The sequence below is a fragment of the Sus scrofa genome, chromosome 5 (assembly GCF_000003025.6).
Source record: "Sus scrofa isolate TJ Tabasco breed Duroc chromosome 5, Sscrofa11.1, whole genome shotgun sequence".
Taxonomy (NCBI): domain Eukaryota; kingdom Metazoa; phylum Chordata; class Mammalia; order Artiodactyla; family Suidae; genus Sus; species Sus scrofa.
Genome location: NC_010447.5, coordinates 61,098,426 through 61,111,674, shown reverse-complemented (window position 1 = coordinate 61,111,674; position 13,249 = coordinate 61,098,426). Strand labels below are relative to the sequence as shown.

Below are 13,249 nucleotides of genomic sequence, written 5' to 3'. Positions count from 1 at the left end.
CTGGAGTTCCCGTCGTGGCGCAGTGGTTAACGAATCCGACTAGGAACCATGAGGTTGCGGGTTCGGTCCCTGCCCTTGCTCAGTGGGTTAACGATCCGGCGTTGCCGTGAGCTGTGGTGTAGGTTGCAGACGCAGCTCGGATCCCGCGTTGCTGTGGCTCTGGCGTAGGCTGGTGGCTACAGCTCTGATTTGACCCCTAGCCTGGGAACCTCCATATGCCGTGGGAGCGGCCCAAGAAATAGCAACAACAACAACAACAAAAGACAAAAAAAAAAATATATTTCTTAGCAGGAATAAACCAGATAAATCTTACCAAAGATTCTAGAAAAGGGAAAGAGTATGGGATAAGACTTAGACATATAAAATGATAGGATCTATTCAAGGAACTGTGTATTCATATTGTTCTATTCTAGAAATTCCATGGTGGATTCTGTATCTACCTTGGTCTTTACTAAATATCAGAACAGCTAAAGTTATTTACAGAAATAAAGTCTTTGGTTACCTTTTTTACAACATCAAGTTAAGACAGAGAATCCTGTTTGAACTATGGGGGCCTGAGCAGGCTGAGGGTCAACCTTCTGCCATCCATGTGTGCCCAATATGAATGTTCCACATACATTTCAAAGAATAACAGAGATGATGTGTAAGATGTTTTGCTACCTATCATATACACAGGCACATAAACACCATGAATGGTGGAGTTTGGGCAATAATCATGGCCAGAGATATTGACCAACTGTATTTTGGGCTACAGATTGACCACAGAATGACAAGGGAAGACTGGCATTTCTACAAAAATATCACTGACTAGGCTATGAGGGATGCACTGCAGGGAGGCCAGATGAATACAGAGAAGTTTCCTCAGGAAGGCATTACAGTCATCAAAGCAGGCAGGGGGAGAAGGTGGCCTTGTGAGAGGGGGTCACTCACATGCAGGAGGGGATGCCCAGATCAGACTGTTTACTGAAGTGAAAGGGATCAGGATCATAAATCTCTCTAGCTCACTCTCCATAGAGACAGAGAGATTCTGAGGCCCAGTGGTTCATTTTGTTCCCATTTGTATTCAGTGTTCCAAAGTGCTGTTTAAAGTGGTACCCACATGTTGATTCCTGGTCACCCCACCTGTGAGGTCATGTTAACGTAGGTAAAGTATTTCATGAAGAAGGAGAGCAAAAGTACACGAAAATAAGACATGGAAATACCCCAGCACTTTACCTGAACTAGTATTAGGGTAGACCGGAAACCAGGGGGAAACAGTAATAAGAACAAAAAACAGGGCCTCCTCTCTCTTGAGTTTGTGGTGGATCCTCAGCATAAAAACCACCCTGCCACCATTTCACAAGCTCCTGCCTTTGCAACAGCATCACAGGTTGTGTTGACCAGGTACTTAGGGGATAGACAAGGTGTGGTTAGAAGGGTCCCTGTCCCTGTAGAACAGTTGCGTGCCCTCAAAGATTTGGAACTTACTTTGTGCTTCATCTTCTGCTTCTTTTCCTAGGTGGCTACGATGTAGGATCTTCCTAAATCGTATCAGGTAAGTTTCATTAATCCTTCAACAACTTTCTTTTTTTTTTTTCATCCTTAGCACCTTGTCAGTTCTCCAGTGTCTTATTATCATCACTGTCTTGTCACGAATTGATTGTTAGTGCCCTTCAAGATATAGGATATTCTTTACCAATCATGATTCAGGGATCCATGACACGGCGCTAACTTGAGTAAGAGAGATATAGAGCTTGGATGACACAGTAGTATGCTGCCAGTTCCCTCAGGCCAGAAGCGACTGCTGAGAGAGGACAGAAGAGGGAAGTTGTTATAATTCTGCCTCCTCCATCCTACTAAGAACCAACCCCTCAACTGTTTCCTTTTCCCCCAATGTTCCTCTATTTAAATATGTGGTTTAAAGAAATATGCACAGATGGAGTTCCTGTTGTGGCACAGTGGAAACTAATCCAAATAGGAACCATGAGGTTGCGGGTTCAATCCCTGGCATTACTCAGTGGGTTAAGGATCCAGCATTGCCATGAGCTGTGGGTAGGTCACAAGCTCGGCTCAGATCCTGCATTGCTGTGGCTATGATGTAGGCAGGCAGCTACAACTCCAATACAACCCCTAGCCTGGGAACCGCCATATGCCATGGGTATGGCCCTAAAAAAGCAAAAAAAATATAGATAGATAGATAGATAGATACACACACACTAGGTCTGGTTCTTTTTTCTCTGTTTCTCTAATGTCCCTATACCTAATTCAAATTAGCAACAGTTAGGAGTTCCCACTGTGGCACAGTAGGTTAATGATCTGGCATTTTCTCTGTAGTGGCTCGGGTTACTGCTGAGGCATGGTTTCAATCCTTGGCCCAGTGCAGTGTGTACAGGATCCAGTTTTACTGCAGCTGTGGTACAGGGTGGTGTAGGTTGCAACAAGGGCTAGGATTTGATTCCTGGCCTGGGAATTTCCACATGCCATGGATTCAGTCAAAAAAAGAAAAAAGAAAATCATCACCAGTTATTCAGTAAATCCTATATGAGCCATCACTTTGTCTTTCTCTCTGTATATGTTAGTATTTTTCCATCTGGTCTTGGAGCTAGAGGGCTTCACTTGTACACTCAAGTAGTCAGACTTAAAAGTCACAGTTGGCAAGCTATGTCAGTGGCCCAAAATATAACTGCCAACACAACAGACATCAATAATGCCTTAGCTTTTCTTCTGTCCTTGGAGATATACTCTGGAAATTCTAATAAATCTACATATTTTGTTTTGTTTCATTTTGGGGTTTTTTTGTTATTGTTTTTTCAGGGTTGCACCCACAACATATGGAAGTTCCTAGGCTAGGGGTTGAATCAGAGCTGCAGCTGCTGGCCTATGCCACAGCAATAGCAACGCCAGATCCTAGCCACAGCTCATGGCAACTCTGGGCCTTTAACCCACGGAGCAAGGTTGAGGATCAATCCCACATCCTCATGGATACTAGTCAGATTCTTAACCTACCAAGCCACAACGGGAACTCCTTCAGTATCTTTTTTCCAAATTTAAGATACATATTTTTCTCCAAAGCAAACAAATAAGACTCAATATCACTAGCATCTGGATGAACAAGAGTACTGCAAAAGGACTCTGTGAATAAGAAGGTAGCTGTTAGTTGAGATACAGGTTCTGACGGAAGAGACTGCCTGACAGGGTGACCAAAGATCAAAAGGAGAGGAACACTTTCCATCACCAAGTTCTTCGATCCTTGTTCCATACTTTATGGATGTAGACAACTCAAATCAGAGCTCCCATGAACAGATTCCCAGACAACCTCCTGGGGGACCTAGAGGACCACCAAATAGACCCCCTCCTAATGGTGAAAACGAAGGTGATGGACCTTCATAGGGAACAGCCCCACAATGTCACAGACCTCCACAGAGACCCCCACCACAAGGTCATAGACCTCACCATGGATCACCCCTAGAAGGTCATGGACATCCTCAGGGACCACCCACACTAGGTCATGGACCTGCACAGGAACCAATCAAAGAAGGTCAGGGGCCTCCTCAGGACCACACCCACCAGGTCAAGGATATCGACAGGGACCACCCCACAAGGTAATGGACCTGATCAGGGACCAAACCCATCAGGACATGGACCTCCACAGGGACTACCCCACTAGGTCATGAACCTCCAGAGAGACCAGCACAACAAGGTCATGGACTATATCAAGAACCACCACCTAAGGTGATGGAACTATGCATGGATAACGAGAAAAAGGTGATGGACCTCTGCAAAGACCACCGTGACAAGATTATGGACCTCAAACAAGAACCAGCCCAATCAGGACAACATCAAAATTATCATCAGCATCACCATCCTCCTCCACCTCCTCCTGAGAACACCACAGACCACCCCCACCCAGGGGGGAAACCATAAAGGCCCGCCCAGGACAGCCACCCCGGTAATCTGGAACTCAGTGGCAGGGAGGATCGAGGGCCCTAAGCCTTACAGGTCTGAAACTTTAATGTGTCACGGAATCAACCAGAAACAGCTTGAAACTGCACAGGCCTGGATACCAGTTCTAATGACTTCTATTCCGTTCCCTGCTAGAGAGTAGCAAGCCTGCATATTTTTGACAGACCGGCCAGGGCGATTCTGACTGTAAGAACCATGGCCCCCAAACTGCCTCTTCCCCGATGATTACCTTCTTCATCTGGGCTGGTAATGAGCAAGTAGAGCAGCGTCTGCCTTTCGTCCTCTCCTCTCCTCCTCCTCCTCCTCCTCCTCAGGCTCAGTGCCTTCCCATCTCAGGTTTCCAGCTGACCAGGCCTATCAGGTCCAGTGGTGCTGCCAGTGACACCTTAGCTTTCATCCTGGTCGGTGTTTTCCAGGTCTTTTAAATATTTCCTATTACATTCATTTACATTCAAGGGAACAGAAAAGAGAACCAAAAACAAAGATATGAGGCCAAATTGCAAAGGCAGATCACATCTTCCCTCCCCACAAGCTTCCCCCAAAGCCACCACAGTCAAGTCTTGTGAACAACCCTTGGAAGCGCTTAGGCCTCTATAAATACCTACCCTCTTCTTTGATCCACAAGTGCTCTCATACTTCATATGCAGCCCTATACGCTGCTCACTTCAAATTACTTATTTCGCAGAACACGTCCATGTCGTTGCCCAGAGCCACAGGGATCAAGTTGGCCCCTCTCCCTTTTCTTTTCAAGTCTACCCCAGCCCATCGCCTGGCTGTGCCATGATCCCTTTAAGCAAACCGCCATCAGTGGACACTTAGGCTGGATGCAGGCTTTTGCTGCTATAGGATAGGTTCCAGTGAATAGTTCTGTAAAGACGTACTAAGAATCATCCACAGCACTCAAGAGCTAAAGAACTTCAGAAGAATCTTTTTCATTCATCTTGCAAGCAACAATTTTGAGCCCACTCTCTGTTAGCTGCATACAAACCATACACAAAGAGGAATTAGGAAGGAATGGAGAGGAGGAAGAAGAAGAGAGAGAGAAGATGGGCTCTCACCGACCTCCCTTCAATTGCCAATTACCGGTAGGGACAAGGAACCACCGGCCAAACCGCTCTGAACTTCCTTTTTTGTTTGTTTCAGACAATGAGTAGGGAGACACCTGCCCTTCAGAAGGCCATGACATTGGAACGAGGCAAGCTATCTTCAATTTACCAATAAAACAATCAGCCAGCCTCCCGTTTCTAAGCGCCATGTGTCGTTCTGGGTGTTTGCGAGTCTGGGATGTGAGGGCCACGAACACAGCATAGGAACGTCCGAGACCCCTTCTTATGGATGTTTCTAGCAGGCTTCCTCCAGGAACACTTTCCTGGAAAACGTTTCTGCTTTGCTTTTTGATTCGGGGACAGGAACAGATCTCTCCAGGCTGTCTACCTCCTTGCCAATGACATCTTTATGCACAAGCCAGCTGCGAGTCAAAAAGCTCCATTGTTTCTCACCTCCCCTGGATTCCACACCAAGAACGCAGTGCTTTTCATCATTTTCAGACCTTTTCCTGAGAGTCTGAAAATGTGAGGGAAACAAGGAAAGACTGCAAAGGTGAAGCAGGTGCTCAACCCAAGGGAAGAATCCTTAAGATGGCCAAAATAACTGATCCTCTTTGCTAGGGAAGGAAGCTTGCTTCTAGGTTCCTTCTCCCTCAAACCCACTCATCCCCATTTTCTGTTTCTGATTCACTGCCCAAGTCTCTCCCTGCCTAGATCCCCCACCACTCTCGAAGGAAACCTGAGGGTACTTCATGAACGAGGCAGCATGCCATATGTTAAAAAGCCAGCAGGAATTTGGAGTCCTTCGGACATCAGCTTCTAGCCTCTCTGTTTTTTGTTCGCACTGCATTTTTAGCAAGCTCCTTCGACTCTCAGAGCCTCAGGTTCCTCACCCATAAAATGAGGATATTCATAATAATAATATCTACCCTAGAAGACACAGAGTATTGAGGTAGCATACAGAAAAGCCCTGCAGAGATCGCCTTCAGCACTTCCTAATTATGACGACAGGGAAGAACCATAGACATAACATTGCTAACAAATTAAAGGCTCCTAAATGAAAACTGTTCAGACTGCATTCCCAAAATATCAGACAACAATATTCTCTGACAATGCGTCTTACAAGTTTTAAAAAGAAAGGGAAAACAGTCACTCTGTCTATTTTTTTGTTTGTTTGTTTGTTTGTTTGTTTTTTAAGAGCATCTTCTGGTGTCTTTGTTTCCTGGGGCAATACTTGCTCCATCACGACACACTGCTAACTCCTCCCTCCCTTTTCTCACAAACTTGGGAAGAGTTCCTGGCCTAACAGACACATTTACAATGGACACGAGGAAATCAGCATTTAAAAAGAAACCTGCCAGGGCGGGGGGGGGGGGGGTGTTGTTAACACGGGGAGCAAAAGTATATTTGGGTTGCACCTGGCACTTCCATCTGTCTTCGCGCCCGCGAACCCGGTGAAGGGAACACAGGGCGCGGGCGCAGCCGGGTCCCTGCCCCCGACACTCCGCCAGTGATGAAAATCTCCTCGGGACACCTCCATGGTGGCACAGAGCCCATCCCCAAGCATCCCTGGGAAACTCTGACAACCCGCATAGCCTGGCAGGAAGGGATCTGAGGAACACTCCTTCAGAGCTAGAACCATCCTCCCTCCAGGGCTTGTCAGTCAGTGTTCTTCCCTTGAATGATTTTAACTTCTTACACACTATGTCACACAACTAACTCCAACTGAGCCAGCAGGTGGCCGAAACAAAGTTAACTGCACCAAAGAGACTGCCCTTAAACTTGATTCTCCAGTAGTGCATGTTTAAATCTAGTTCAAAACTTCATACGCTGTTGACTGTCGCTTTGAACTGAGAGACTTCCAAGCCTGACTTTGGTATCCACCAAGTGAAACAAGAAATTTCAGCTTTCTGTCCTCAAACTGCTCCCTCTGGTCTCCCTTTCCTCTAGAGATACAAATGCACTTCGCCTAATTTGGACAAGTCTTTTTGTAAAGAAATTCTTTTCCGCTTTCTACTTTCTTTCTCTAACTTCTGTCTCGGCGCCGTGCCCCTCGGGCAGACGTGAGGGGTTCTGGGCACAGGCTGTGGCTGTGGTCCACATGGCAACCGCACCCCTGAGAGGAGCAGCGGCTGGGGGGTCCCACACTCAAGGCTCCCTCTCTGCTCGCTAGAGGAGGCTTTCTCATGAGAAAGGCGCCTCGCGCCCCACACAGCGTCTCCCCAGCGGGTCCACCAAGGCACTTCCGGAGATGCCAGTTCGTGGCTGGGCCGTGGCCTGCAGTTCGGGTACCAGTGGGGCCAACGTTCGCCTTTGTGGGCAACAGGGAAACGCTTGCGCAGCCTCAGGGACACCCGCCCGCCTCACCTGGGCACTTTCCTGGAGGCGCACAGAGCCTCCTTCCCGTCGCCGGGCCGCCGCCGCCGCCGCAGCCATCCCTCGTGCGCGCGCCCGCGAACCCGATGAAGGGAACCCAGGGCGCGGGCGCAGCCAAGTCGGTGCCCCCGACACGCCGCGCGAAGGAGCACGACGAGGCAACCCCCGCCTCCACCCCCAGGGTCACCCTTCCCCTCTCCACCCCCAGAGCGCGGCCCGCGGAGCCCCCGCACCGTGAGGGGGATCCCCCGGCGCTCGCAGGAGCGGGAAACGGCGCCAGCGGGCAGGCGCCTGAGGCAGGGCCCTCGAGCCCGGCAGGGGAAACCGCCCTGGGACGGGCAAGGCGCGCTCCCGCCCCGAGCGCGGCGCGGGGCGGCGCGCGAAGCCCCCTCCCCCGCCCGGGCCGCGGGGCGGGCCTCCGGCGAGCCGCGCGCCCAGGCGGCCAGGCCTGAGGCTTGCCCCTTGGGGAGGGCCGAGGCCGCTGGACCCGTGGGGCACCGGCGGGAGAAGCAGGGCGGCACACGTTGCGCACCCCCGCCTGCCACACACCACCGCCCGGCCGGCGGCAGAGGCGCGAGCCCCGGGGCGGAACCCGAAGGGCCGACCCTCTCGCCAGCCAGCCGTGTCCATGCCTCTTCTGGCGCGTTTTAGGTCCGGCCCGGGAGAGCCGGGCCTCCCCACGTCCTACTACAACCGGCAAGTGTTTCTGCGTTTTGTTCTTCCTCAAGACGTATTACTTTTTGAAACTGCTTTATTGGGGAAGAGTGATTTACAGTGTCGCCCTAGCCTCGCGGGTTTACAGCAAAGTGAATCATACACCTACGTGGTCTTAGGACCTGTTGTCAGTGGTGCTCCCAAGCTCTGACCAGGAGACCCTCGTGTGTTCTGCTCGCTGAAAGTGGCAGAAAGCACCAAGTGCCCCCTAAGCCGGCTTGCAAGAAAATGGCCTGAGATATCTACTCTCCTTTGCAGCCCTCCTACCCCCAACCGCACCCACTCAGAGCAGCTCCAGTCCAATTGGTCTGTGACAGAAAAAGAGGCTCCCAAAGGGGCAGAAGGGGACTCCTGTTGCAGCCCCTCCTCCAGCTTCAGAAAGTCAAGGTAACAGAATTTGGCAGAAGGACCATCAGTTGGTGGACAAAAATCTGTGCTTTCTTATCAAAGGAAGTCCAAAACTCTTTGGGTCTGGCAGGAATGTCTCAAATGTTGTGGGTCACAATTTGTATCTTTTCTTGCCCCCAGAACATTTTGGTTCCAGAGGCAAGAACCCCAACGAAAATTCGCTGATGCGGAAAAGGGGAAAGGGAACATGCACATAACAGAGAGGTCCAATATGCGTGGATTTAATGGCTCCGTGTTATGAGAAGGCTTTAACGCCTCCGTCTTCCCATGCGGCTGCCAGGATGACTGCGTATGAGCTCCGTATGCCGTCCCCGCATCTTCACGGCTCACTCAGATATGAAATCTCTGGAAGACAGTGACCAGGGAGGCTCCAGTCAATGCCAGCTGCTCAGCCGATGCCTGGGAGTAAAGCTAAGTATTATGGTGGGCCCAGACCTATACCAAGCTCGGTGGCCTGGGGTTTGGGCACCTATGATGGGGAGCTTTAATGGGATGCCACATCTTGAAGTACTTTCCCCGGAGACAAGGATGTGGGCAGGCTGCCCCCCAAATCAACATGTCCTATGGTTTCAGCACTGACAATCCCCCACGCTTTCACTTGTTGTTGTTGTTGCCGTTCTCTCTTGTATTATTTTGTTCCACTTTGGATGGAGCCAGGATTCTAAACCCTTCTCCTCATGCGCCCTTCTTTCCTGGAACTTGTTTAACTCAAAATGTTCTGTCTTTCAGATCCTATCTACAAGTTCCCTATGAGCAAGGATGCAATTCATCTGCTTCTGGGAACTTGAGCGTGCTTGAAATTACAGGAGGTCTCCTACTTCCCGATTGGGAGCTTTGGATTTTAAGTTCTTCGTTCAGTAAAGTATATTTCTGCAGACCATGGACTCCTCTTGACAGATAGCATTGGTGGTAGGGTGAACTGGGAAGCCAAATAACCCTTCATTTGTCAGAAAAGGGTAAAAAAAATAATCCATTCCTGAGTTGGCAACAACTATCATAGATAACAACAACGCTAGCACCTGACATCCTATGTGGTGACTCTAAGAGTAGAGGCCAACCTCCGGAAATAGATGCGTTGTCCTTAGGGAGTTCTCCCCTTTGAGTTTCTCCCAAGTGGTGTTGCTTTGAAAAGGACAAGAGAGTAACGAGGGGAGATTTGCTTGTCTGTTGCGGTACAGCAACTACCCCCACATTTAGCAGCTTGAGCCATCAGCATCCATTGGTTCATGATTTCGGTGGGTTCCCTGTCCAGGAGTGGATTGGATGGGTGACTGTGGCTCAGGGTTTGCAGGAGGTGGCAGTCAGGCCGTCCTCTAGGGCTGTCCTCTCAGGTTCCGCCAGAGGAAGACCTGCTTCCACACTCCCTCACGGTGGCACGTGGTCCTCAGTTCCTCACCACGTGGACCTCTTCATAGGCCCGATGCCCTCACAGCACACCAGCGAGCTTCCGGCTCACAGGGCCGGCTGCCCCCCGGAGCAAGCCATGCTGGGACAAAGCAGAAATGGAAGTCACCATCTTTCCGTAACCGTGTGTCACAAAGCACATCCCAGTACTTTTGGGCCTGTGGTAACCATAGAAGCCAGTCCAGTCCGCATTAATGGAAAGGGAAATCAGGTTCCCTCACTTGACAGGAGGAGTGTGCAGTAGTTTGGGGGCATATCTGTAAAACCAGGGCAGGAGGCTTTTGAGTTCCTTCACGTGGAATCACCCTATGGGTCTGTGATAAAAGTCGTTAGTCACATTATCGGCATCCAAGATTATTTTTCCAAAAGTGAAGCTGTAGCCACAGTGAACCTTAGGAAAGATTCAGAAAAGTCCCTTGAGCACCCACATTCCTGGACGTGGACCTTGTCCCTCCGCTTGGTATGGCCCTCACGACCCAGACAGCCCGCCTTAGCAGCCCGCGAAAGCTTAAGGTTTCCCCTTTAAGAGTCATAACAAGACTCGGAGCAGCACAGCTCACGTCTGTCGGGGAAAGATGGACTCTCCTAAAAGGAAAAGTGAAGAACATGGGATCTTGGGGACCCTGGGGAGAGGAGATGACATGGAGGGGGAAGATGGAATGTAGTTCTTGTCGGGGAACATACTGACAAAGCCCTAAGACTGCTAATCAAATTCCAGTTAAAATCTCTGTACACGCCGGCGTTCCCGTCGTGGCTCTGCAGTTAACGAATCTGACTAACGTTCATGAGGGCGCGGGTTCGACCCCGGCCTGGCTCAGTGGGTTGAGAATCCAGCGTTGCTGTGGCTGTGGTGTAGGCCGGCAGCTACAGTTCCCGTTTGACCCCTAGCCTGGGAACCTCCATAGGCCTCGGGTGTGGACCTAAAAAAAAAAAACAACAACAACAACAACAACTCCGTGTACGTCCCATGTATGAGACTGTCCGTGAGAAAGCCCTCCTTTCTAAAATATTCTCCTTTTAACCTATGCTGCCTCTAAGAAGAGCTCATGAGGCATGTGCCTTTTCTTTATGGTCTCAGTCAGGAGTCTTGTGACGGAATTTGGGAGAAAACCCACTTCCAACGGGTTTTCCACACATCTGAGAAGCACTGCTAGTTTCTGTGAGCTGATGGGTTCAGGCCATAGGCGCAAAAGCTCTGAACCTGACTGGAGGCTGCCAGGATAGAAGAGTGTGGTAAAGGAGGATATTTTTCTGAGAAGAACATTCCTGCCTCTTTAGTTTACCTAACTTCTTATTTTAGTAGTTGTTGTTGTTGTCGTCAGTCCCCCACTTGCGCTGTCCTTTTCCTGAGAGCTGAGCACTCCCATAACACCTCTGCTTGTCACTTTTCCCTTCCATAATCCCTGTGCAGAATGTGATCCTCCTCAGATGCACTTGCTCCTTGTGAGCATTGCAGGTAATCTGAGTTTCAAACATCCTTTCCCTGTTGTGTCATCGGAATTCTTCGTCCCTCCATCCTGGCCTGGGTTCCTCCTTGTTCCATAGCCTCACCCAGTCCTGATGAGCCCAGTTTTTTCCATTCCTTAGGGAAACTCCCATGTGCATCTCACTTGGTAATTCAGACGTGGCAACCGGCTCCACATTTTTAGCTGAACTATGGACTCACCGGCTACAACCATAATTCTCTTACGCTCAAAGGTATTCGAAGCTGCAAAAATACACAGAGGAGGACGTTTATTTTTGGCCTGGAAGCTTCAGAAATACTTGAAGAGCAAGGGTTTCCGGTCACAAAGAAATTCCCTGGGCCTAGGGACAAAGAAGAATGCCTCAGGGGAAAGCGATGGAGAGAAATGCATTTTAGGCTCTGTTAAGCTCCCACTACACCTGGCCCACACCCCAAACCTATAGGATTTTGAGGTTTGCCAGAGGAAATATCAGTCTGTCCAAGACGCTTGGAAGAATGACGCCAAGGCTATCTGTGGATGGCCTTCAGCTGAAACCCTGTGCAGGAACCTGCTTGCCCAGTCAGAAGCTGTGCAGTGGATGGGAAATGACTGAACAAAGACGATTGGACCAACGGTCCCTCTCTGCCCCCGTTGGCACAGTCTTTTCCCAGGTGAACGAGAGAGGTATGAACTGGCCTGGAAAATGGCCGAAGCAGAGAGACTGGACAGAGGCACACCATGGGATGGTGACAGGTTGCCTGACAAGCAGAACCAGCTAGAGCCTCAAAAGTCATCATCGGTGCCACTGTGGGGCCAACCACTGGAGACCCGTGGGGAGATAAAGACAGAGCAGCAGATGACTCATAACCGGGCACACCCACCCGCCCTGGTGTCTTCAGGGACATTACCTGCCGCGTGAGGAGGAAGGACCCTGAAATGCCTAAGTGTAGCCTCAGTTGACTAGAATTCAGCAGAGTCAGAGCGAGAGATAGAGATTCAGGTGAAAGACGTTCAAGATTCAGAAGAAGATAGACGTTTCTCAGATGTGCGGTACACAGGAGTGATAGCCAGAGCACACAAGCAAAGCAGACACCAGGGGAACTACGCAGTAACCAACGTGAAAATGAATAAGGGTGACTACAGAGCAGGCACTCTGGCTGCTGTGAGAGACGGTCAGCGTGCTTCCCAGTGGCATCTGGCTTCTTGATCATCTTCTCAAGCCGACAGCTCCATGTCCGGGAATGTACTGGACCAGGCAAGACAAGGCTGAAGGCCCAAGGGTGAAAGTCAGGCTGGTGTCTGGGTGTATGCTGCTTTACTGCCTAGTCATCGTGAAAATTGCGAAGCTCTGAGGTGGATGGTGGCCCTGGGGTCATCTGAGGCGTGCATGGCATCAATCCCCAGTGGCCTTTAACCGCGGCCTGCCTGGTGAACTGCGGAATCCGGAGAGGGCGGTTCCCCTCTTCCAGGATTTCAGAACCTCACTGATTCAGACTCGGCACCCCTAGCCGCCAACACACTGGAGCGGCCTTCGGGGAGGGGCTCCGACCCTTGCAGCGCCACTGTCGTGGCTAATGGTGCTGATCCCTCCACGAGGCCTTCTGACTGTCTGCCCTGTCTGTTCTTACAGCAGGTTAGCCCGCTGTGATTGATCCAGACACCTCGCTTTTTCGAATACAAAAAGTGCCTCCTTTATGAAACGCACTCAGGATTGCCAAAGAGCGGGGAGGGAGAAAACGAGGGAGGGTGAACACTCAGCCATGATCAAAAGGGGGGATGGGTACGGTGGGCTGGAGGGAACGGGACCTCGCGTCACGTTTGTGCCCCTCGCGGCAGGGTGAATTACTTTAGCAAGTTTAAGGATTTCCTCAGCCTGTGCAGCTCCTTCACGTTGGCTTATTCTCCTTGTTTCCC

The 13,249-nt window shown here is 50.2% G+C and overlaps 2 long non-coding RNA genes across 2 annotated transcripts; one reads left to right on the top strand and one right to left on the bottom strand.

The window, feature by feature from the left end:
* Window positions 263–7,728, bottom strand: LOC106507516. Its single transcript, XR_001303546.2, has 3 exons — window positions 7,356–7,728; window positions 4,172–4,374; window positions 263–1,783 (listed from the first exon to the last, which is right to left on the bottom strand). It is a non-coding gene; the product is annotated as an uncharacterized LOC106507516 (long non-coding RNA).
* Window positions 7,782–10,897, top strand: LOC110260743. Its single transcript, XR_002344106.1, has 2 exons — window positions 7,782–8,465; window positions 8,607–10,897. It is a non-coding gene; the product is annotated as an uncharacterized LOC110260743 (long non-coding RNA).